Below are 26167 nucleotides of genomic sequence, written 5' to 3' on the forward strand. Positions count from 1 at the left end.
TTCTGGCTAGTGGTTATGTTCCCATCCAGCCAGCTCTGCAGCCAGGTTGCGCCAGCCCCATCCCATCCCTCCCTGTGACTTTGCTGTCCAGGTCTCCCCTCTGGTCCAGGTCCATCTGAGGGGAGAGTGAGGAAAGAGCACTCCCGGGCCACACGCAGCATAGGGGGAGCCCAGTCACCCTCCTCCAGGAACTCCTCCAGGGTGACCATCCCTGGGGCTGGGCCACACCCCTCTTCTGGATGCCTCCTGGTGGAGAGGCCCATTCTGGGTGTCGGGTACTCCAGGCAGCTGAGGGTAGTGTGTCCTGGGGTGCTGGAATTGAGGGGTGGGACAGAGTGCTGTGTCCCTGCTGGGCATCAGGTCCTCACTGCGGAAGCTCTCGGGCCTGCGGTGAAGAGGGCCGGGTCAGAGGAACCTGGTGTCAGGGCGAGGGGACACAGAGGGACACACGTCAGTCTCTCACTCTCACTCACCTGCCTCCAGTGGGCTCTGCGCTGCCTCTGGCTCACGGAACACAGGGAGCCCTGCTGGGGGACCCGGAGCACACTTCTCCCAGGCTGGCACTGGGGATGTCAAGGACATGCTGGAATTCTCTAGAAGTTCACAGTGGGATTTAAAAACAAAATATGTGGGAGGGAGGTGCAGAGGTTCTGCTAAAGCTGAAATTAGCAACAGCTGTGAGGCGTACACAGCCATCTTCTGCACCATTAACAAGCTTAAACACCGTAAAGGAATCACACTCACCCCGTGTCTTCTGACCAGGATGGACCGGAACTCCCTGCCCTGTCCCCTTCCGGAAGCTGCAGGAACTCAGACTCGGAGGATGGGCGGCTTGCCCAGGTGCCCAGAGCTGGTCAGTGAGGAGAAGGGATCTGAACCCCAATCCGTGAAAACTCCCAGGCCTGAGCCTGAAACGGCATGGTGTGCCCTATGGAGGCAAACCCATCAAGCTTTGAAGAACCTGCTAATCGTCTTCTTTAAATCACACAGATAGCACCAACCCCGGAGCGGAGATCCAAGGGCACTAGAAAGTGCCCAGAAGGAAGGCCTACTTACCCTTCATGCCGCGAGGTGAGCTGTCACTGGACACATCCCTGCGGCTCTCTAAGCTGCCTGGCCAGGACCCTGAGAGGAAAGGACCACCCTGAACCGAAAGGGCCGCTGACCCAGTCTAGCCCAGACTACGCCATCCAGTCTGCAAAGGAGGACAGAAGAGAGCGATTCTGTCACAGCTCAGGGAGCGCCCTCAGAATGACAGACGCGGGTTCTGGAGACATCCCAGGAGGGGTCACGCCTCCCCTGAGAGTCAGGCCCCGTGCACAGTGGGCATGGGCTGTGCGGGATGACAGCCTGTGGGTCTGTGTATGTGTGGTCTGGGCCTGGGGCTCAAACAATGTTGTTGACAAAGGAAATTTCACGCAGAACTCCGGTATAGACCAAACGGGGCGGCTCTGGGAAAGCAAAGCATTGGAGGGGTGAGGAGCTCACCCTTATGACACATGGAGCTTTCTAGAACATGTGGAAACACGCTGCCTAGACCAGAACAGTGGCACCTGGTGAAGGCGGGAGCCAGGACAGGGCAGAGTGAGCGCCCACGTGAGCACAATGAAGCCTGTGCCCGCTCCAGGGGCTGCTTCACCTCGGGGGTCCGAGGGGCATGTGCTGGGTCTCAGGAGGAAAGAACATGCTGGCTTTCCGTGGCTGTTTGCTGTCCTTCAGCTCCTCCTCTTTTTGTCTCAAATAGCTGCCCCAAAGGGAAAAGAAATGGATCTCACGATGACAAGTGTGGGGCAGCCGCCCTCCTGGCTGCAGTGTGTGCCTGCCTGAGTGTGTCTAGGGCAGCCCTCCCTGCCTCCCTGGATCAGAGGGGGAGCACCTGCTGCAGGGAGGGCAGCACCACCTGGCCAGGGCAGGCGGTCCCTTCCAGGCCTGCAGACCGCCCCTCCTGGTCCATGCCCCCAGCATACGCAGTCCCACAGCCCCGCCCCCTGTATCATCAGGGCTTGACACACTGCACAGTCACAGCTGGGGACAGGGACTGTGTGCCCATCCTCCCTGCACACAGCTGGTTTTGAGCTGAACTGCACTGAGAACCTGGGACACACTAGGAGCAGCTCTGCTTCCGCCCCACCAAGCAGTCTGCTCTGGACTCACAGGGGCACAGGGCACCCAGTTCCCCAGCCCTGGCCCGCTCCCCAAATAGCAGGATTCGGAAAAAGCCTGTTAGCAGCGGGGCTGGGGGTGAGCCAAAAAGTACTTGGTTCCGTGGAGAGCACAGAAGCAGAACCAGCTCCCTCTTTGAGAAAGAAAAACCTTGAACAGAAACATCCACCTTCCTCTTGGAAAAGGACGTGTCACTGAAAGGCAACTGTGACACAGATCAGCGGGCTCCAAACCCTTCGTCCATTGGAGCCCACCCTTCGCCTTCTGTCTCTTGATAAGAGAAGCTCCAGAAATCAGAACACTAAGGAAGAAGATCCTTTTCCTCAGCTGATTCGGCATAAATCTGTCCGCGCGGTGACACTTCCAAGAGCGGTGGCCGACTCCTCCTGTCCTGTTCCCCTCCACCCAGTGAGAAGATGTGAGGGCTCCACGGTGTCACACTCTTTCCCCACAGAGCCTGTCTCTGCCGAAAAGTTGTAAGAGTCCATGCCAGCACCATGGAGCTTTCTTGGCAATGGGAGGGAGGAGATAATGCTCACTCTTACACTTATTGTTGATTACTTCAGAAGCTGAATCCAATGGAAACTCAGTTTTCACTTTATTCAAAAAGTTAGCTTCCCACGCTCCTAGGATTTTGTTCTCAGAAATTATAAAAACCCAAAGCAACTGTTAATGTTTGAAAAGGCTGGTATCATTCACTGATTCCCTTCTGCCTACTTGAGATGGCAAGTGTTTCCACCAATTTCTAAGATGAAATTTTCAACTGGGAGCTGCTTTGGGCAACTAAAGTCCAGGTGAGGAAGGTGAGACCTTCCTGCAATCAGTGCTCTGTGCCTGGGCCACTAGCGCTTCCTGCCAGCAAGAGGAGTCAGAGCCTCCAGAAGTAGTGACACCCATCACTGGAGGGAGGTAAGCAGGAGCTGCATGCTTAGGCCCCTAGGGGAGGCAGGAAAAGGGTGTTGAGGAACTGTGGGTCCCCATTCCCGCTTCAGCACAACACCTCCTCTGTGTGTGGGATTTGCTCACAGGCCTTAGCTTGAAGGAAAAGCACTGTTGATGGAAACAGGTGTGAGAACCCAGGCTGAAGGGCACCATACACCGTCCACGGCCCGTGCTGCCTGCGGTTGGGAACTTGAGCTCCAGGGACTGCTCACAGGGGCTGTCATCTGAATTCTAGCCCGCGGAGAACATAGAGCTGGAGATTCAGCGGACCTGGAACATACACGGGGAAACCTGGGCCTTTAGTGAGACAGCCACCTCTGACTCTGGCCCAGCCCCTGAGGTATAGTCGTGTCCAGCTCCTGGAGGAGGGAGGGATGGGTGGACCGTGTCCTTAGGGAACAGGTGCCTGCATGTCCTATCTCTCCCCTTTTTCTCCTGCTGGGAAAGTGTCACACTCGGGACTCTATCTGATTTAACTTTAAGTCACACTTCTGCCTGCGCAATGACTGGGACTCCAAAGGACAGCAGTGTCCTGGCCTAAAAGCAATGCAGCAAAGGCAGCTGATACTTAGTGTCCCCAGAGCCCCTCCCCGCTCCAGGGCCAGATGCACCAAAAGCAGGGCCCTGAGAGCAATTCTCTCCCAGGGGCCTGGGCTCTTCAGGGGCTGGAAGAAGGAAAAGGAAAGAACCACCACCTGAGGGAGGATGCGGGTTCCCTAGAGACTGAGCCTGCACCAGCAGCTCCTCCCAGCAACGTCAAGTATCCATGGGCCACCGGTCACTGCTCTTCCCTGAGAAGCACTAAGATGCCCTGTGCCTCAGGCCTGCAAGCTACTCTCTGACAGCACCCTGGATCCCCCCCAAACTGACACCAGGGTCTCCATTTTGCAGACAGTTCTAGGTCCACATGAGCGTGAGCACTGGGCTGCCAGGGAAACGCCATGGGCAGTGCTGGGTGTGCAGTGAGAGGGGCCCTTGGGCAGGGTCAGCAGGCGTCTGAACAGGCCTGGGCTCTGGCTCAGGGTGGGATCCAGGCTGAGACAGCCTGAGGGTTAGCCTGGAGGGCTGGCCCTGGGGCCACAGAGGCCGCTGGCAGGCCCAGGGGACGTGTAGCTCCTGGCTCCTGCTGGAGCCCAGGCAGGGCTTCTGCTCTGCAGAGCCTGGGAGACCGGGCCGACTGCTGAGTGCCCACAAGGGACACGGAGCAAGCCCGCCCCAGCCACACATGGCACCGCGCCCCTTACACACAACAGTGAGTGGCTGCCTTTTCAGCGTCTGCCCAGGAGCACAGAGGGACTGCCTCCTGCCCTGTGCTCACTCACCTCATCTTCTCCCAGGGGTGCTTCTGATTTGTAAACAAGGGGCCAGGTCCTGAAGCTGCCCCAGGCAGCTTCGAGGGCAGGGACCCTGTCTGTCTTTGCTGGGCTTGTCAAACCATGATTATGCATGCCATGGCTTCCAGGGTCCTGTGGGAGGTAAGATTATGAAAAATCATAAGCCCTTCTCTTCAGTTTCTAACACCCCTGGGACAGTCATTTTCAGCTCTTTCTGCTGTCCTCGGATTCTTCATCTCTAGGTTAGAAGCAGAATGTCTTTTTAAGTTTTAAGCTTTATTTCTCCCCTTCTGTTGCATATTTTAAATTTCCCAGTGCTCTTCCCCAGATGCTTCTTTTCATAGCATCCTGGTCTGGTTTCACTGTGCAAAGTGGCTCACTCTGAGGTCATGACGGGCATTTTAAAGCTTTTGTCTCTGTGCCTAATGCCCGCTGACTCTGTTGCTCTCAAATCAGTTTGTCTCAGGTGTTGCTGGCGCTCCTCAGGTGTCTGGGGACCCTGACCTCTCATGGGCTCCCCCTGGCAAGATGTGACCAGGCCGCTCTGCTGGGAATGCCTCCCGCTAATCAGATGCCTTGAAGAGGATGTAACATCCCATCTAAGGTGCGAGCACACTTGGCTACTGGCATCTGGGGGACATCCAACTTGTCAATCCCTCCTGAACCCCCTTGTTTTTCCGTCTAGGACACCTGCCCTCCACTCCATGGACCGGCCTCTAGTGCAAAGACCCTGTCAGGTCTCCTCCCTGGAGAATAAACCTCCAACATTGCCTGATTGTAACACAAAGGACGGTTCACCTCCGTTAGGAAGCCGCTTGGTGCCACCAATTCCTGAGCAGTGGTGTGGGTTCCAGGGCTCAGGCCCAGGCCCCCAGATGGCGGAGTTACCTTCCCAAACTCGCACAGTTATAGGCAGAGCTGAGCTCTGAACCTGTGTCTGTGGGACACCAAACATGTCCACAGCTTCACCCACCTGCTGACCAGCTCTCAGTCTGAGAGGTGCCTCCTGCCCCTGTGAACCGGGGTCTTTGGGAAGGACCTGGGGCCGAGATGCTCATCACTCTTGGTTTGAAGGGACCGTGACTCATCGTGGGTGCGGTCTAGGCGCCGGGACGTGGGGGTGGAGGTGGAGCTGGAAGGAGCTGTAGTGATGGCTGAGGATGAACAGGCCCCGGAGCCCAGCTCTGATGGCCGGGGCTTGGTGGCTGGGTCAGTGGAGGCATCAGTGCCATCAAGGCTGCTTCTGGGTGGAGCCACTCCCTTTGGTATTAGGTTCCCAGGGCCTGGGGCAGAGAAGGACAGTGAGAAATGGGGCTGCAATTCCCATGCCAAGGTGGGCGATCACACTGCGGCCTAGAAGCAGAGGCAGCAGGCACAGGGAGCCCAGGGACAAGAGCTGGGCTGTGTGCCTCATGGGCTGTGGTCTAAGGGGAGGTGCTGGTGGCAGCCTGAGCTGGAGGCCCTGGGAGGCTGGCCCTGGCTCTAACCATGGCTCACAGTGCGAGCCCCCAGCAGCTGGGAGAAAACAAAGGATGAGCTCAGGAGGCTCAACAAAATGTTGGTAAAAGTCCAACACATCAACTACTGGGCCCACCTGCTGTGTCACTCAATCCCTGACTTAAGAAGACCTGGCCTGTGGCTGCTCAGGACCACTCCCGACCTGTGGTCCAGGCCCTCAAGGTCCAGGATGTGCACCCTGCCTACAGGCTTCCCTTATGATTGCAGAAAGAAGTTCATTGTCACCCTAACAGTCATTTAAGGAGTCTTCATCTCTACATGGTGACTTTGACTCAAGAATGATTTTTACCTTCCATTTTTGCAATCCCTGAATTTTCTGCTGTGAACATATACTATTGGCAAAGTTAAATAAAATACTAGTAAAAACAACACCAACATTGGGGAGAAATACACACCTAAAAGACCTTCAACTACCTCGTTAGGAGAGGGGATGGGCTCTTCAAATACAAGTGAAAAATGAATGCGGTTGGAGTTTCTCGGAGCATCAGGACAAAGCTGTTTTGCACAGCGTCCTGCTCCAGGCAGCTGGAGGGCTAAGGACCTGGAGCCACGCCCACTGTGGGGATTTGGGCCCCTCCACAACTTCCTAGGACCTGACCCCTCTGGCTCTCAGCTACCCAGTGTCTGGACTCTCGGGGAAGTTGTAAGCACCCAAGCCTTGCAAACTGAAATCAAGGGAAAATTTGGATTCTGAAGGATAACCTTGATGAGAAGCAAGATTCAAGTCTCTTGGGGTGAATCTGACAGTTGTCCACTGAGTGAAGTCAGCGTGAGGAGGGGCGCAGAGGCGGAAGTGCCAGACAGCAGCCAGGCCAGAGAGACTGTGTTTCCAACAGCATGCTGGGCAGGCAGGTGGGGGACCAACAGGTGGCAGCCCAGGAATCAGAGCTGAGCATGCCAGGAAGTCAGTGCCACATCAACTGACAGGAACAGTGCGAGAGTCACCTGTTTTCTTTTACGGTGACTTTGTGTTTATAGTGACAGTGGTTTTCCAAGTCGTTTCAAGGGAAAGTATGTAAATAATCACTGAGGTGATACAGACTTTGCAAAATCATGGAGATGGTACGAGGATGGCTGAAGACAGAAAACAATGCAGTAGCTAAAGGCCTCTGTGGACCAGCGCTCCCGGCTGATGGTGACCGTGAGCTGATGTCCTGTCTGTCCACTGCTGCCCTCACAGCAGCATCCAAGACTTCAGAGGACCTCAGCACGGTCCTGCAACGTCACTCTGGGCTGAACCCTGGCTCGGCAACATCGATCCAATTATTTGAGATGCTGAGTGGAGCAGTAAGTTCTTCAAAACACGGAACACATCTAAAAAGGGACTGCTCCGCAAAAGCCAAGCTTCTGTGCTCTGACACAGGAAGTGGAGAAAAGGGCAGCAGATTTAAAGTTAGCTGTCCAAAAACGAGTCTTAAAAGAAATCTCACTTGACAGGGTCCACAGAGTTTTGGAAGCCTAGCGACCGCTGATCAGTTCTGCGCTGCACAGGGGCATGGTCTCCAAGCCTGCAGGTGCGAGGGCAGGGGTGCCACTGGGCCCAGGGACTCACTTAGCATGGACACCCTGGCCCAGGGACCTGGGCGTGGATGCCCCGAGGCTCCCCTAACACTGTGCTGCGCTGGAGTACGGTCCAGCGGCTGTGACAACTGGTCTCCTTTGAAGTCAGAATCTACAATGGCTACTTTAAGCTTGGCTTGGAATTTGTGTCAGGAGGAGGGGTCTGCTATGGGTCATCTGGCCTTTAACTACTGTTTTTCTGTTTGTTTGTTTGTTTGTTTGTTTGTTTGTTTGAATTTCAGCCATGAAGGAGGATACATCTTGAGACACTGCTGAAGGGAAAGGATTAGAAATCCCAGTGTCTGAGAAAGGGAGGGACTAGTTAGAAGCGGGTGCGATGTCAGAGAAAGGCCAGAAACTCAGTCGTGTAGAGAAAGGCGGGCGGCCCGATGGAGACTTGGCCTTGTCCTCGCTTCAGCTTTTCCAAAGGCGACTCCTTTTGTGCTGAGTTGCTAAATTGTTATCCCCCGGATTACACAAGAGAGGAAGGAAAAACAAAACAAAACAGCAAATAAATGAAAGGAGTAATGACAAATGACTACGTTAGCTAAATGTTCTTGTGAGATCAGAGTCCTGTCCTGCCCAGGAGAGTTGGAAACTATACCCACGGCACAACCAGAATCAGGACTCGGTAAACCATTATGCCCTGACTCCACTTAATTCATTTAATGGCATCCTGGTGCCAAGGCTTTACTGAGCACGTGAGGAGAATTCTATATTGCTCTAGGAGCTGATGCCTTAGACTATTTTTCAATTTCAATGTGTTAAATTATTAAATAAGGATGTTTATTAGTTTAGGACCTGGTTTTCCTTACTCCTCCGCCCTAATGACAAGCTCCCTGACAACTTGGCTCGCACACAACTAACTCCTGCTCCTGTTCAAAGACCTTGGGACACTTCCTGGGATGCTTCTGGCTGCTGCAACAGGATAGTCTACCTGAGCTGCTCACTGATAATCCTAGTACATCTAGAACAGCCTCTTATGGAAGGATCAGTTTGAAATACCTCTTTTTCATACCAAAACACTGTCAACATCAAGAATTATTCCCATTTAGATCCCTACGCATTCTCTCCTGCAAACCTACACTTCATGACCTTTGAATTATGGAGTCTTATCAGAGCAGACAATTGGCCTAACTTCCTGAACATGTCACATACATGGGCATAACTGGTTTATCTGATTTCTGATTTCGGGTTCAAGTCCATGGCAGGACCTCTGTTATTTCTCTCTCCACAGCACCAGCTGGTGACCACAGCTCACACCACAGGGATCCACTATGCAATGCTGGTGCCCCAGGCTTGGTCAGCACCTTCAGGGACCAAAGCAGCTTTAACTGCAAGCAGTGGAAGCAGCTTTAACTGTAGGCAGTGCTCACAGTGGTGAAGAGCTCAGGCTCCATAATCTGTCAGACCCGGGTTCGGATCCCAGCTCTGCCCCTTATTCTCTGGGCAAGTGCTTAATCTTGTCAAGCCTCACTTTCCCAGACCTGCAAAGGGGATAGGAATCTTGCCTGCCTCACATGGCAGTTGGAACTAAAGGAGAGACATAAGATGTGAAACTACCGAAAAGGTGCTGGGCCCAGAAACAGCAGCCATGCAATGTTACTAATATCCACCACTGACCTGCTCATTCACGGATCCAAACAGCTGTTTTTTTTGTTTTGTTAGTCCTCACCCGAGGATTTTTTTTTTTTTTTTTTTTCAGAGAGAGTGGAAGGGAAGGACAGAGTCAGAGAGAGAAACATCTATGTGAGAGAGACATATTGATTAGCTGCCACCCACACACCTCGACCGGGCCCGGCATTGAGCCTGCAACCCAGGTACTTGCCTTGATCAGAATCAAACCCCGGACTCTTAAGTCTGAGGGCCGACCCTCTAACCACTGAGACAAACTGGCCAGGGCAGTCAAGCATCTTTTTTCTGAAAGTTTTGCTAGCTCAGTTAGGATGATTATCATTAATTAAGTCAACTTAAACAATAACACAAGTGGAGGTGGTGAATGTAAAAAAAATTATGTAGCCTGAATAAAAACCCGAGGCAACAGACGCCTCTACATCAATGTTCATAGGTTTCAAACTCATTTACCTGCATATGAGCGTTTTACCTAATCAACTCCTGCAAAGACTGGGAATGCAAGCATGAGTCCCAAACACTGGTATGATGCGTGTGCACACTTGTTTTTTTGCGTTTGGAGGGACACACCGGGACCTCAAGTGGTGAATGTCACCCAGAAAGGTGTGTGCACAGGTCACACTCAGAAGGCAGCTGGTCACGGGCTCTCGGTGCTGTCACGGCCGCCCCTGAGAGGGCCTGTGTCCCAGGCATGGGCTGGACTCAGGAAGTCCTGGTGTCCTTCATAAATGTAATTCTCAGGGAGCACGTTTGGCAGGCTTATAGGTAAGTCATGCAGGACATGATTTTTAAAAGTAAATTGAAAACTAAACCATGTTTAAGGCAAGTAAGGTGTGCTTTGCCCCTCTCCCAAACCTTAACATCTCTGAAATCAGGATGCAGCTTCGAGCCTGTCAGCCAGGTGGCAATTCTGACTAATCGTCACTGACACAACCCATTGATCTTCTTTTTATGTGAGCACCCTTGTCCTGACAGCCTCTTAGATTTCATGAAATACATACAGCACATGCAACTAGAAATCCACTTCAGACCTAAGGCAACTCCACACGTCAGCCCTGAAGGATGAGTATAGTGCACCCCGTGGTGGCAGGACTCAAGGCCAGATCAGGTTGGAGAAGAAAACCGAACCCGCTTTTCAAGTGACAGAATGATCAGAGCCACAGGAGGCCTTGCTGGAGACCTTGCCGCTGTCCTTATGCGCTCAATGCACCGCGGAGCTCCCTACAGAAATGGCCTATTGTAGGCCTGGAGGAAACCGGGAACCCCAAACACATCCGCGGTGGGGCTTGTCTCTGCGGCAACTGTGTGGACTTCAGCTCTGGATAGTCAAGTCCCTACCACAGTGTCCATGATGCGTGAGGCTCCTCATGCTAAAGGCCCTGAATTGTTCTGGGACGGAAGTGCAGCAACACTGACGGGGGTTTACATTTTCTACTTGGGTGTTCACATACCTCAGGAGGCAGTTGTGCATGTATGGAGCACTCCCCCTTCAGGCTCCTACACACACACACACACACACACACACACACACACACACACGCGTTTGAACACCAAGCATGCAGTGTCCTTGGTTCTCCCCTGTCCCTGAGGGTGACCTGAGATCCTCCCCTTCACATCCTGCCTGCAGCCAGGTCAGCCCCTCCTACCTTTTCCCTTGCGCCCCCAGCGGGCTTCATGCTCTTCTGAACACTTTGAGTTGCATGGGGTGGCCTCCAGGGGCTCCAGCTGAGACTGAAGAGGCTGAGAAGTACTGGGCGAGGCCTGGTCTGATTGTTCTCTGGAATGCCCTTTCTTTCTTTTGATACATTTCACAAAGGCTTTCGCTGCAATCCAGCGCTTTTTCCTGTAAGAGGTAGGTTTTTAGGACACAGCCAACTCTCACTGCCCCTCCATCAGGTCCCTGGGTGCCCTATGCAAGCTGCGATTTCCATCACCAGCTTGGGAAGGCGGCGGTTAATTTGGTTCAGAATGAGGGTCCTCTTCGCCATCACCACACTCATCCCACCTGGGGCTCAGGAGGGGGCACACCATGTGCAGTTAATTTGCACAGACCCAGGGATGGTAGAAGCCTTCCTCATGGCAGGAACCCACACTAGCCCCTCGGGAAAACAACCTCCAACCCAGCTCTCAGCTCTCCATTACTGTGCCAAGTGCAGGAAGCGGTGCTGTGCTGACCTAATCATGCTGGTTGGCAAAATTCCACCAAAATGCCATTTTCAGAACGGATCAGGGACCTCCTCATTTTCTGCTAGAGTTAATAATATGTGGAATAGGCTGGCATACTCTGCCCGTTCCCGGCATTGAGGAGTCTGGGTGAGGGGAAGAGGGCAGGAGAGTGGGCCGCTTCAAGTAGAACCAGTGAGCCCTGGCTGGGAGCCCACTGGTTGGAGCGTCCGCCTGAGCACTGAAGGGTGGTGGGTTCGATCCCCCGTCAAAGGCACATACCTGGGTTGCAGATTTGATCCCCGGCCCCGGTGGAGCTGTGTGCAGATGGAAACCAATTGATGTGTCTCTCTCACATCGATGTCTCTCTCTCTCTCTCTCCTCTCTTCTTTGACCCCCTTCACCTCCCTACCTCCCTTCTACTCTCTCTAAAAATCAATGGGAAAAATATCCTCGGGTGAGGATTAAAAAAGTAAGTAAATAAATGAAAGCAGTGAATGTAAAGGTACTATGCTGCAGCTAACAGGAAATGAGGCATTCTAATGTAACAAGGACCACAGCTGAGTTCTGACCCTGCTCTGCCACGAAACAGCACTGTGCGACACAAGCCAGTCCATTTCCTCATCGGTGCCTCAATTTCCCTGTCAATGGCAGGGTCAGGCAGAGGTTGTGAAATTCTGTGGTTCTGTGATTTCCACAGAGAGGCCCTGCCGGATTCATGGGTATTTGACGCCAAGGCTGGGCTGGGACAGGGCAATGGGAAGGTCCAGCTCCTGGGCTCAGGCCTGGGCCCAGGGGAAGCCCTGCTGGACGGAGTCCTGCAGTCTCGGGGACCGAGCTGTCCCACCACCGGGGCTGCTGCTCTTAGGAGAAGGGAAAGTGTTTGTGAACCTGCCCTGGGGGGTCCAGTGAACCCAGAGGAATGGAGGTCAGAACAAAAGGTTCCTGTGCTTGAAGATGGGGGAGCTGGTCCAGAAGTCTGACCCAAGCTTCCTTCCAAAAACAGAAACATGGTTTTCTAGGTCCCACAATCTTGAGACCAAACCTGATATGCCTGCTTTAGTGGCTCTAAAAGCACAGACTCTCTGCTCCTTAGACAGGCTCCTGGCCAGCTGGCCTTCACCGTCCCTCATAGGATGACCCTGATTACGGAGGGCGAGACCGAAAGAAACTCTAAATTCTTTCCTGGCTGGGAGGGACCTGCATATAGGGCAGCTGCCATACAGTGGAAGGTACGGGCCCAACAAACTGGTCGCTGCTCTAGATGCTACAGCTTTCCCTACTCGTGAAAGAGCAAGTTTCTGTTCCGTGTGTAAGTTACTGACGCTTAGATCAACTCACTTCTTTGGCGCTGGATCTTGGAACTTGTGCTGAGCCATGCTTTGTTCTTCCAGATTTTCATTAGTTTTCTGTGAGGCATTTACTTTGTCTCTAACAGAGCAGAGAGGAAAAACAATCTGTTTTTTAAAATAAAACACATGAATTGACTCATCAGCCCCGCCTGGGACCTGGCCCAGGAGGAGCTGGTGTGTTTCTGGGACTCAGACATCACGGTGCTCATGGCCATCATGACCACCAAGTTGGGAATATGGGGGTGGAAGCAGGTGACGTGGGTCCAGGACTCCTAGCACATCGAGGGGACTGGCTGAACACCTAGGATCAGGCTGTATGTCACCTCAGGAGAGCAGACCCCGAACCACCTGAAACTCAAGCTGGGAAACTCCGAGGATTCCAGGCAGGTCAGCTCAGGACCTTGGGCACTCAGGTTGGACACAGGGCTAGGCTGGCTCCTGCGGGTGCAGAGCAACGATGCCTTTAGTGGTGGGGAGGGGTCTGCCTTCCGTGAGATAGATGGGCATCAGGTGAAAAAGGTCAGTTTAGCAAAGTCAGACCTCCGACCTGGACCCACTCCAATGTTGGGCTTCTGCTCACACTTCCAGGGAAGCAAACTCAAAGCCTTTTGGGGGCCAGACAGAGAAGATAAAGAGCAAAGCGCCCTGGGAGGACCGGAGGGGAGAGTGGGGCCTGCAGCGAGGCTGAGCGCATGGTGCTACGTGGGACCTAACGCAGGGCCTGCAATCAGAGCGCTGCTCTCCATGTGGGGGAGCTTCTGATTGCTTTTCCCGAAGGATCCAGAAGCCCCGGCTCTGAAGCATAAACTCTTAATTTCTAAATGTGGGAAGTCAGTTCACATTATCAAAAAAGCAGAAAGGACCAGAGAGACACCTCTTAAACCTTGGGCTGCCAGAGGGCACCCCCGCTCCTGGGAGAGGGAGCCTGGCCTTCCTGAAGCAGACGGCATGGCATGCTTTCGTTCTGTGTGTCTAGGAGCCGTGCACGCAGTGCTCGCTGTACAGCGTCCCCCACTGGGCCGCCGGCTTCGGTCCTCTTCCTGCCTCTCCTCACCCATGTGGCCTTGATAGCTCAGACCCCTGCTTTCCTTGCTTGAAAGTGAGTCCTAGCCATCGAGGCAGCTGCTCAGGCTCCTTCGGTCATAAGGTGCCCAGGCCCCACCTAATCCCAGGGCTTTCCCACGAGTTCACCGCGAAGTGGGCAGCCCTGAAAAGTGATCTCTTGCAAACCACTGGGCCCTTGGCCCCTGACCTGCTCTGCTCCCAGTGCCCTTGGCTCGGCCTCTCTTCTTCTAGTCTGTTATTCTGTTCCCACGGCCGTCCGCCAGCCCCACAAACTCATGGCCCAGCTATCCTAGGGCTGGGGAAGACTGCTCAGAGCAGGCTCAGGAAGCCTGCCCACTCCCTGGCCTCCTACAGACACTTTCTAATGCAAAAGCATCATCAGATCATCCCCCAGGGTACCAGGTCCGCACTCTTCTAGGTCACACCCGCCCAACCTTTGCTGGTCATTTTTAGCAGCTGTGTAACTTCAGGCTACAAACTCTCACTTCTACCCCAAAACTGCAGTGCGGTTTTCCATGTCAACCATGTCAACCATCTTTGGTACGTGGCGAGCCCTCTGTAGATGAGCAGACGACTCTGGGAGAACAGTGAGCAGCATCATCACCCCAGGGAGCTGGCGGCGTCATATGGTCACTGTGCCCATGTCTCTCTGTCCCACACTGGCCAGACATTCCAATCACAAGGAAGGACAGTCCCAGCAGCACAGCACCGAGGGGTGAAGACCACTCTGGACCCACAATACACATCTCAGATTACTTGACTTCCAAACCACGAGGTTTCCAGCACCAAGGCTCTTCCTCCTGCCCTCATTTCTGGCAGCTTCCTAGGCCCTGTACACCAGCATCCCTTAAACACTCACTTCCCAGTTAATCCGACTCATTAGCGGGCATGGAAGCCTTCCACGACTGAGCGCTGCCCCCTCCAGCCTTTCCTCCTGCCACTCCTTGCACCTTCCCTGCACCCAGATCACGCCATGCTCCACCCTCACGTCCCCCACCTTCTCCCCTCCACACACACACACACCCACATTGGCTAGCCTTTTCCCCATCTGTGTCAGCAGAACCCCAACTCCCACCACCACACTTCCTTCTACCTCCATGGAGCCCCTCAAGATCTGTCTGGTGTGCACACAGCTCTGCTCACATCCCATCATCCCTACTGGTTCCTGGGGACAAGGTAACTGGTTCTGTGCACCTCGCAGGGCCCACGCCAAAGCCAGGACTGTCGGCAAAGTCAATGTTGGCAGAGCGAGGACAGCTACTGTAACCAACAACCCACTTGCCAGCCCATTGAGGGAAACACTGACACAGAAAGGGCTCAGCCTGTGAACTGAAGTCCTTCCCTAGGACCTCTCTTTATCACTTTGGTGTTTTTCAAAGTGAACTTAATCCCCAAAGCAGATTAAGAAGAGTCTGGCAGGGGGAAGTGTCTCTGAAAAGCCAACAAAGCCAACCACCCCTACTTGCAGAAATCTAGAACCATTCCAGAGAAAGCGAGAGAAGGATGAGCTGGTAAGATGGTCTGTCCCCTCCCCTTGCCCTGGGGACACCAATGCGCCCAGGATTCTCTGCTGCCCAGAAGGGCACTGTCCAATCCTGGAGCTGGAAGCCACGCCCCCTGTGTTGATGGGCAGCCATGGGCCCACACCCCTCCCACTTACTGCTGCTGCTCCTCCTGGTGCTGGTCCTCGTTCTCCAAGTCCTCCTGGAGAAGCTTCTGGTTCTGCTCATTCAACCTTTGGACTTGACTCTGCAGGTGACGGTTTTCTCCCTCCAAGTTCCCCTTGAGACGGGAGAGCAGCTAAAACACAGATGGAAAATGTCTCAAATACCACACGCTCCCGTGATTCCACTGCTGGGAATCTACTTCCAAAAGAAGAAACAGGCCACGTGCACAAAGATGGCCACTTTGGTATTATCTGAACCAGCTGGAATGACCAATGCGGCCAATGCCATGGAGACAGCCAAGCCTTCTGCCACTGCACCGTCCACTCAGGCAGCCAGTGGCCACGTGTAGCCGCTGAGCCCTGAAAACGCAGCCAGTCTGAGCTGAGACGAGCCATAAGTGCAAAATACATAATAGATTCTGTGGACTTAATAACAATTAAAAATAATGTAAAATATCTCTTTAATAAGCTTCCCGACGCTGTGGCTCAGTTGGTTGAGTGTCTCCACATGCACCAAGAAATCAGCAGTTTATTTCCTGCTCCATTCCCCAGTAGAGGGCATGCAGGGACAGCTGATGGATGTTTCTCTCAAAAAACCAAAAAAAACCCCATATTATTAAAATATTTCTTTAATAAGCTTTTGGGGTTACATGTGACATTTTAAATATAATGGTTAAATAAAATAGACCATTACATTAATCCCACTGTCTCCTTTTACTTTTTGAATATGGATACTAGAAAGTTGAGTATCACATGTGGTGGCCTGCATTATATTCCTGTTGGACATCTCTGCTCTAGGCAGGGTTGGCAGGCTTTTCCTGTCAAGAGCGAGGCACTAAATATGTGAGGCTTTCCAGGCTGACAGTGGTCTCTGCTGCAACTGTTCAACTCTGTTATTACAGCAGGAAAGGAGCCAGAGATACAATGTACACACATGGGTGTGGCTTTGTTTTAAAAAAAACAAACAAAAAATCTTTTTTCATGGACACGGACTTTTGAATTTCATATCACTTTCTCTTGCCCCCAAATATTATCCTACTTTTGATTTTCCCCAACCATTAAACACCGTGAAAGCTATTCTTTTTTTTTAAAATATATTTTATTGATATTTTACAGAGAGGAAGGGATAGGGATAGAGAGCTAGAAACATCGATGAGAGAGAAACATCGATCAGCTGCCTCCTGCACACCTCCTACTGGGGATGTGCCCGCAACCAAGGTTCATGCCCTTGACCGGAATCGAACCTGGGACCCCTAAGTCCGCAGGCCGACGCTCTATCCACTGAGCCAAACCGGTTTCGGCAAGTGAAAGCTATTCTTGGTTCACAGCCTTACACAAGCAGTAGTGGGGCTGGACCTGAGTTTGGGGCTGAGGCTGGCCAGCTCCTGCTCTAGAATATCATCGCGGTTGGTGAGCAGGAAAGTCCCAAGTTTTGGCTTCAGACAAACGGGGTTCCAACCCGCTACTTCAGAGGGACAGGGATGGGAACCCCAGCTCAGAGATCATTGTGGGAATTAAATGACATGACACAGAGAGCAGAGTGCTCAGCCGAGAGGTCAGAAATAAAACGGTACTCGGCTGTTTCCATGCACCGCGCCGACCCTACAGAAAGCAAAGATCGGGTGAAAGGTGTTCTGTAGCACACCCCTGCCAGTCATGGTGTTCATCCCAGCCACATGCTTCTGGCTTCCCCTTGGCCTCTGTGTAACATTCACACACACTCTTTGAGCAGAGATGCCAATGAGGACCCACGCCCACCTGGCTGAGCCCAAGGCATCAGCCCAGGGAACAGGCCCACCCAGGGTGCTGAGGCCCTGCAGCCCCAAGACTCACCTGGCAGTGGTTGTCCAGCTCCGTCAGCGAGATGTCCATGCTCTGGAGCTCCTCCCTCAGCCTGCTGCATTGCGCCTGCCAGCAGTTCACCTCCAGCTGCCTGTCATTCAGGGAGGTTTGCAGCTCCTTGGTGTGGGTCTGCAGCTCCTCCTGCTCCCCCTTCAGCCCCTCATACTGGGCCTGCCAGCGGTTCACCTCCAGCTGCGTGCCCTTCAGGGAGGTTTTCAGCTCCTTGGTGTGGGCATACAGCTCCTTGATGAGGGCTTGCTGCTCCTTGGTGAGGGCTTGCAGCTTCTCCTGCTCCCCCTTCAGCCCCTTGTACAGGGCCTGCCAGCGGTTCACCTCCAGCTGCCTGTCATTCAGGGAGGTTTGCAGCTCCTTGGTGTGGGTCTCCAGCTCCTCCTGCTCCCCCCTCAGCCAGTTGCACTGGGCCTGCCAGCAGTTCATCTCCAGCTGCATGTCGTTCAGGGAGCTTTGCAGCTTCTTGGTGTGGGTCTGCAGCTCCTCCTGCTCGCCCTTCAGCTGCTGGTGCAGGAAATTGGCCCTGGGGGTGGAGAGACACAGGGCCAAGGGCTGAGGAGCACTCCCAGACTCTGTCCCAGTTGTGCAACCTTAATCAAAACCGCAACCTGTCTGGGCCTCAGCTTTTTTCATGCGTTAATGAAGGGTTGAACAAAATCAGCGGTTTTCAAATTGTGTTCATTGGGGTTCTATGAGGGAGGCTTCCCCAGGTGCCCCACTGTGGGCTGGGGGAGACAGGACAGGCAAGCTTGGACACCCCTTCCACAGAGCATTCCTGTAGAAGTCCTTTCTATGTGAGGCTTTGGCACAGCTGCCTACTTGGAAAAAGGGTTCTTTGATTCAAACACTTAAACACTGAATCAGAACATCTTTGCTCTAAGACTCTATGTCTATGCCCAGCTCTTCTTCCCAATTGCAATCCCCTTTATAATTTCAACACCTGAGATAAATAAAATAGGAGATTCTGCAGTGTTACGTAAATTCACTGAAATGATCACCATCATCATCATCATCATCATCATCATTAACCAACTGGGATTCCTGGGGGAAGATTTATACCAAAAAGCTCCTATGACCAGAGGCTCATGGACTCAATTTGAACACAGGTGTGTGAAGTTTGGCCCACACAGCTTTTTAAAAACATTTTAACACTTACTTATTTTATTTCATTTTAAAGCGTGTATGGTTTTATTAATTGATGTCTCTCCAATAAAGTCTCAACTACAAAAAAAAATAAAATAACATAAAGAAAGGAAACAGAAAAAGATGAAAAGATTCCTCCGTTGTAGTCCTGTGAATACTCCCACGTTTAGGTTTAAGAGTCCCCAGCCTCAAAAATGTTTCCAGGTCCTCCTGGTCCTCTGTCCCGACCAAAGAAGCAGCTTTTGTTTTGTTTTGTTGTGTTTTGTTTTTTAAAAAACAAACAAACAAAGTAGTTTATCAGCATTCAAAAATTTTAACTTTCACATCAACATTCAGATATCTTTTCTCAGGGAAAAAAAAAAGCATAAAGAAAGATGACCTGGCAGCCTGGCCTGCCTCCCAGCTGACAGCCTTTAGCCAGGTGTGTTGTCCCCCAGGGCCTGGTCTATTGCTGACTCTCCTTCCCACCTGCTGGACCTGCCCGGCCACTGCAGGCAGCTGAGTTTACAGCCCCACAACACATGTTAAATCAGGGCTGTGCCAAGGAAGGCTTCATATGGTCACGCCTCTGGGTTGAGGCAAGACCTGGATTTGAATCCTGCCTGTGCCTCTAACTAGGAGCACTGACCTTGAACAAGTTGTGTCATCTCGCTGAGCCTGTTTCCTCCTCAGTTGCTGTGGTTTTTTAAAGGATAACAATAGCTCAGCTAATTCTCATGATTCCCAGTCTACTGTTCTACCCAGCCTCCTGAATACTGAATTAGTGTATACTGAAACTGTTCCCACCGGTTCCTGGAAGTCTCTGTTCACATTTTGTCTACTGATCAAGACATAAAGACACCTCCTGTAATACACTCACAGCCAACAGCTCCAAACCTGGGCCTGAATGACCCTTGTGTGCCACTCGTACATACATTCCCCGTGAGGCCCAGCGCAGCCTTGCACCTGGGAACACTAGACAGCGCTTCAGCACTCCATTTAGGGGCCATTTCATACGGGGAAATCGCCCCCACAGAGCACAAATAGAACACCATGGCACTCAATGGACCACAAAGAGGACGCTTGTTTGAGAGAGCTAGAACAAGCCCGGAGTCAAAGGTTCAACCACAGCTGCAAATGTGCACATCAGGCGAATCCAGTATCTCCCACACTGGTGACTTCCATGAAAGGCCACGGGTACTGATTTGGGGGTCACCGGTACATTTCAGCGAGGAGGTGAATTCACAAATGGGAATGCGAAAATGCTGAGGACCGAGCCTCTCTCCCTCAGGGAGCGCTGGTGTTAGAGGATGCAGGTGCCAGTGCCCCACAGTCATCAGCATCATAAATGTGGGAGCGGAGGTAATCCAAACCTAGACAATGCACCATCCCAGCTGCCCCAGTCCTTCCTTCCAGCTACCAGCTGCAGTTCCCTCTACCCTGTTGCCACCAGCTGTTACCATGGCAGGGTTGGTAAAGATGCACCATCACCAGGGGTCTCGCTTGAGCTCAGCTCAGTGGGTGCTGAGTGAGTGGGTGTGAATGACATCCCGGCAGAGGCGCTGCAGGGGGCCTGGCGGTTACCTGTCCAGCTCTTGCTGCAGCCTCCGGTTCTCCTCGGCGGCCATGGTGCTCCTCCTCTGCTCCTGCTGCAGAGCCTCCCGCTGGGTGTTCAAGAGCCTCCCCAGCTGCTCCAGCGCCGTCTCATGTTGGAGCTGGTCCTTGTAGCTGTTGAAGGGAAACACACCCGCTAGGAATGGACATCCTGGGAGACTGCAAAGCCTGGGTGAGCGGCTTCTCTCTGCAGAGCTGAGGGAGAGGGGCATAGGTAGGGGGCAGGGCTGGACAGAGAGAAGGGACAGACACTGGGCCAGCTCTGGGGGTCTCCTCCAGCCCAGGAGCCAATTCCCCTCCTCCACCCGAAGTGTCTCCATGGTCCCTTACAGTCCCTGTCAAAGCAGCCTCCCTCCTTTATCCCACTGCAAACAAAACCACTGTTTCTGAACTCCATGCCTTTCTCAAAGAAACTACCACACATACAGCAGAATTCCACCGCCCATAACAACTGATGCCGCTCACAGGGCCCTGGGTGAGCCGTCCACCCCAGCTCAGGAACACGACTCTCCCTGCTCTGAGCCAGGCAGCGTGGGAGCCAGAGGCTTGCCTTGTGAGGCCCAAGCAGCCACCAGGGGCAGTTGCACATACACTCGCACACACCCTGCTCCTCAAGGCACCCCCAGTCTAGCCCTTTCCCTCTCTCTCCCACAGCCTCCCCTCAGCTCGGGCTTTTATTTCCTTCCTGTCTCAGTCTGTAGAGGGTCCCGCACAGCCCTTTCTGGAGGGCAGCAGAGCACAAGAGGGAGGCCCTGACCAGCCCCAGGCCGTTCCTCCTTCTGCAGGAACCTTCCCTGTTCAGGGGACTCGGGAGCCTCCCCACGTCCAAGGTGGAGACTGAGTCATCCTTTCAATCTTCCCTGTGCAGGCAAATCCCTTTCCAGACCCCCTTCCTGAGTTGTCCACACCCAGAGACAGGCTGACAGAGACCGCCCAGGTTCCAGGGTTTCAGCCTCTGTCTGCAGCCCTCCATCCCTGACTGCCCGCCCCATATCAGCTATACTTGTACCATCTGCCTGGAGCCAAGACTTGTGGGGACTCAGACTCAGACACCTGCTCGGGTGGCTGTTGGAAGACAAACGTTCCTTCGTGTGGCCTTTAGCCACGGGACGTGCGAAGTGGAAGGTGGGTGTGTGGGCTCTGCCTGGCTTTCAGGGAGGCGATCTATCTCATCCAAGTTTGACAAGCAGGGCCACGGACCATTAGGGTCCTCACCTCCTGCTTCCCCGTTGTGTCTTGGCATAGCACACGGAGCAAGCATATGGCAACCGTTAGTAAGCACTCTACTGCAGGGCAGAAACTGCGAGTCCTACTCCCCATGAGTCCCAGGTATGAGGCTTGCCACCCAGTACATGTGTGCCAGGGGAACGAAGGAGCGAGTGTCCCAGTCAAGTGTCAGGTGAAATGAATACAGAGCCCCTGGCCTGTTTTCCAGGCACCTCCACCTCCAACCTGCCGCCCTGCTGCAGACAGACCTAGGGCCTCCAACTATCTGTCCAACCAGCAAAATCTACTGAGTCACACAGTAGGTCCATCAAGCAAGGAGCTACAGGCAGAACAACAATGAACTCCTTCAGACCAGTCAAATGCCACCTGTACAAACCTTCCCATGTGAACAGACAAAAGAATATATCCACACGGTTACCATAGGGCATTGAGGGTAAGGCCCGCAGTGCCTGGGGAGGGGTGGGCACCACAGGAGGCTCCCATCATTAGTCAGCTGGGTGCATTCCCACCACGTCAGACGGCACCATGCGCCCAGTGGGTGCTAAGCGTCTCCTGAACACAGGATGGGTGCGGAGGAGGCAGAGATGGAGATGCCAAGAGGCAGATGATGCGCATTCTGTCTGGAAGGAATGAGGGCCTGATAGGAGCAGACGTCTAGGCACTTCTGAAGGTTGAGCATCTGGGTGGAGAAAGGGGTGGAGGCTCCCGAGAGAGTCCACAGGAAGCACTGGGTGAGGGAGTAAATGAACGTCATCGCCCCCATACTCAGGGCAGCAGCAGGTGCCTCAGGAGGCTCCGCAGGTTCAACGCCTTCCCTGGTCTCTGTGATGCCAACTCCCTGCACCTCAGCTGCTCCCACGGTAGCCCCAGCGTTTGCCTAGTGTCTTGCTGAAGCAGAGGCAAGGGAAGTACTCAGCAGGGCCGCCTCTCAAGCACAGGAAGTGGACAGCTCCCTCCTGTGCTGCTCCAAGTGTGGGAGGACCTCTCTTTAGCGCATCTCTCCCTCTCTCTCCCCAGCCTTGGAGTCCTGTGCACATCACACCTCCCCCAGGTCCTAGGTCCCGCTGTACCTGCCGGGGCCATTGCAATCAGGGATCTGCCCGGGCAGGAGCTCGGCCCACCTTGGCTGACTACATGCACATAAAGCCCTGATTTGGCAAGAGCACCAAGTTAAGATTTATGCATTTCAAGGTACATCGATTGTACCTTAAAAAAGGAGTATGAAGAGTCAGAGGTAAGGATGACATGAGAATGGCAGAGTATGGATAAGTACTGATGCAGGAGACGGGAACACGGGGCTTTCACTATACTATTCCGTACACTTCCATATATTCAGCAGTTTCCAAAGTTAAAAGTAAAAAAAGAAAATCAGAAGCCCAGACTTTTAGACTTTGGCAGGGAAAGGCCTGGGGAGCTAGGTACAGCACACCCCTGAAAATCGGCAGCTGAGGTGAACTTCCCCTCCTATTGCTTGGTTTGGAGACAAAGGAAGAGGTAGGAATCCCCAGGGGAGCTGGAACCCCAATGCTGACGCTTCGATTCCCTGAGCTGGGATTAGCTGGGCTCACCCTTCTCCCCTGGGGGACCCTCTTCCCCCTCAGCCTCCAGCCGCACCAACTCCACATCGCTGAGGGTGACGGTGGAATTCCTTCTCTTCACTGTGAAGCAGAGGAACCAGAGGACACATGAGGGGCCAGAGTGAAGGGGGGACAGGAGCTGGGGGAGCCCGCCAGTCACCCACCAGCCGCAGGCACGCACCTGTCACTGAGCGCCTTGCTCTGCAGCTCCAGGGTCCGACGCAGCAGTGTCTTCTGGCAGCTGTACTGGTCCCTGAGGGCCTCGTGCTCCCCAGACAGGTGCTCCTGGAGCACGCCCAGGCACGCGTGGTCCCGCTGCAGGGCCTCGTGGGCTGTCGCCTGCGGCTCGTGCTGCTCCTTCAGGGTCTCAAGCTCCCCCTTGGTGGCCGCCTGCTGGTGCTGGAGCTGCGTGCTCTGCTCCCTGAGCATAGTGAGCGAGGCGCTCTGGGAGCTCAGACTGGAAAGTTCCACCTGCCGGGAGGGAGTAGGGGATGATGCCTCACAGGGTGCAGGCCCAGGGGAACCACAAGCTCTGGATCCCCACATCCCCACATGCAGTGAGAGGCCAAGAGCGGGTCAAGTGCAGACACCAAAATAGCAGGACCCTCAGGACAGGCAAAACCCAGTCGTGCTGAGGACAGTTCTACCAGCACTTAAGGAACTGCTCTGGGAAGGGCCCGCAGCATAAACAGACTGTCACATGGGCCTAAGCTTAGTCCTGGCCCCCTCTCTGCACATGTGACCCCTCTTGGGCAATTGGTGCCCTTTCTCTGGATAAGCTCCTCGGGTTCCCTCTTTGACTACTTTGAAAAGTACATAGGAAATCAGTAAGGATATAGAGTACCTGAACAGCACTACCCACCCATGTAACCGATATTACAGAACACCCATCCCACAGCATTCAAACTATCAGAAAGCTGACCGGGGAGGAATCCGTCCTCACTCATTCTGAGGCCAGAATTACCCTGGTGTCCAGCTGCTGGTCCCGCTCCAGACCCTCGGGCTGCGGGGTGTCCAGAAACGTCTGCATCCTCTGGTTCTCCAGCAACAGACTATGGCTCTCATGCTCCAGGGCACGGACCCTTTCCGGGGCTGTTGTCAGGGCGCTGACCTCCGCGGCCAGCTTCTCATTCTCCTCCTGCAACCGGTGCAGCTCCTGCTCCAGCTCCTGTGCCTGTGCTGCCTGCTCCTTCACCTGCTCCAGATCCTGTGTCTGTGCCGCCTGCTCCTTCACCTGCTCCCGCTCCTGTGTCTGCACCGCCTGCTCCTTCACCTGCTCCAGCTCCTGTGTCTGCACCGCCTGATCCTTCACCTGCTCCAGGTCCCGGCACAGCTGCCGCCACTCCCACGCGATCATGCTCAGTTTGCTTTTGGTCTCCATGACCTGGTGGACGACTTTATTTTCATTCTCGATGCCCTGCACGCAGTCCTTGCTGCTGGCCTGGGAACTCTCCCGCAGCGAATGCACCACTCGTTCAAAGTCCTTGATCTGCAGGAAAACAACGGAAACGACACAGGTGAGATTTCAGTCCAAACTGGGGGGCCTAACGTGTAAGCCTGGAATGACCATCTCCTCATGGACCCAAAGGACGTCCTAACGTTTCCCAGAGGCCTGATATGGACACAAGGTGAAGGGCACGGAGATCCCCACCCAGACAGTTCAAGTCTAAACACATGCACAGCAGCTGATGATTTAGAAACAGAAACCAGAGCTCCTCTTACTTAAGACAATGACAGTGACTTCCTTGGTGCTTTTTACCCTGGTCCACAGGGGCCCGATGAGCTGGCCTCCCACCCTTGTGGCTGCTCCTCATGCCACTCTCCCCTGCAGACATTGCATGTGATCTTCCCTCTGCTGTGCATGCTCACCTGTCCCCACCCGTGGCCTCCAGCATCACTGGCTCCTTTTCACCCTCCCGGGCTCATTGTGATTGACAAGTCCTCAGGGAAGCCCTGCACCAGGATTCTAAATGTCCTGCGCCTAACAAGACTCTCCCTGGACCCACGTATATTCCCTCGTCTTTTTTTTTCAGCACACGTCTGAAATCACCTGGCTTGTCACCTGTCATTCAGCCTGCTACACTGGAAGCTGTATCAGGGGAGGGTGGATGCATGTCTCTTAAGTCTACATAGCACCATCCCAAGCCCCCTTTTTTGCTCTACTAGAGGCTGAAGAACTCAAATGCCTGATACCCAGCCTCCCTTGCAGCTAGGGGTAGCATGTGTCAGGTGAGGTCAATGAGATGTTCACAGAGGGTGCTGGGAGGCTTTCCCTCTTTCTCTTCACCCTCCACATTCTTCCTGCCCACTTCATGGGGAGGTACAACAGCCACTGCCAATACTGGCAGAGCAGGAAGAGAGAAGCCTGGCTCCTGGGTGGCGTCCCTGAACCACTGCCCCAGCACTGGGCTGCCTACCCTGGGACTTCTTGTAGAGTGAGGCGGACCAGCCCTGGAGGTTTTACAGGGCTCAGAGTGTGAAGCTGGACATTTGAAGGGGAATCTTTGTCCTGCAGGCTGTCCCATGTGCTGCAGGACATTTGGCAGCATCTTGGCCTCTCCCACCACAGCCAGGAGCACCTCCCCTCTCCTCCCCCAAGTCATGACGATCATAAATAAGATAGCCATTGTTGCCCAGCCAGTGTGGGTTAATGCTTGAGCATCAACCTATGAACCAGGAGGTAACAGTTCGATTACTGTTCAGGGCACATGCTCAGGTGCGGTTTGATCCCAGTAGGCAGTGTGCAGGAGGCAGCCGATCAATGATTCTCTCTCATCATTGATGTTCCTCTCTCTCTCTCTCTCACTCTCTTTCTCTCACCCTTCCTCTCTGAAACAAATAAAGAATAGATTCAAAAGAAAAACAAGATTGACAGTGTCCCTGGGAGTCCATATCTGTCCCCACCTACTGCTGTGGCTGGAATTGCTGGTCTGACCTGCAGCTCAGGGAGGAAATTGGTAACCCAGGAATCCCTGCTGGATTCCCAGGACATGGCTGTGATCCTGGACTCGCCCTCTTGCAGGCAGGGGCACCAGGGGAGGCATGGCGCTCAAGGGCCTACCTGCTGGGCTTTCTCAGCCTTCAGGGTCTCTATGTCACGGAGCAGCTGTTCTCTCTCCTTCACCAGCTCCTCACTGAGGGTCTCCATATCCTGGCTGGTCTGCTTTCCTCTTTCCATGTGGACTTGCAAGACTTCAATCAGCACAGCCAAACACCCAGCCCATGCAAAAGTCAGTTTCAGGAAGTGAACTATGTTTTAAAGCAAACCCAAAACCTGTTGGCTCCATGGAACATTTTATCAGGACTTTTCTCAAGGGAAAACCTTCCTGCCCTTCTTGGGGAGGTACAACAGCCACTGCCAAGACTGCAGAGCAGGAA

Source organism: Plecotus auritus (genome assembly GCF_963455305.1).
Source record: "Plecotus auritus genome assembly, chromosome: 8".
Lineage (NCBI taxonomy): Eukaryota > Metazoa > Chordata > Mammalia > Chiroptera > Vespertilionidae > Plecotus > Plecotus auritus.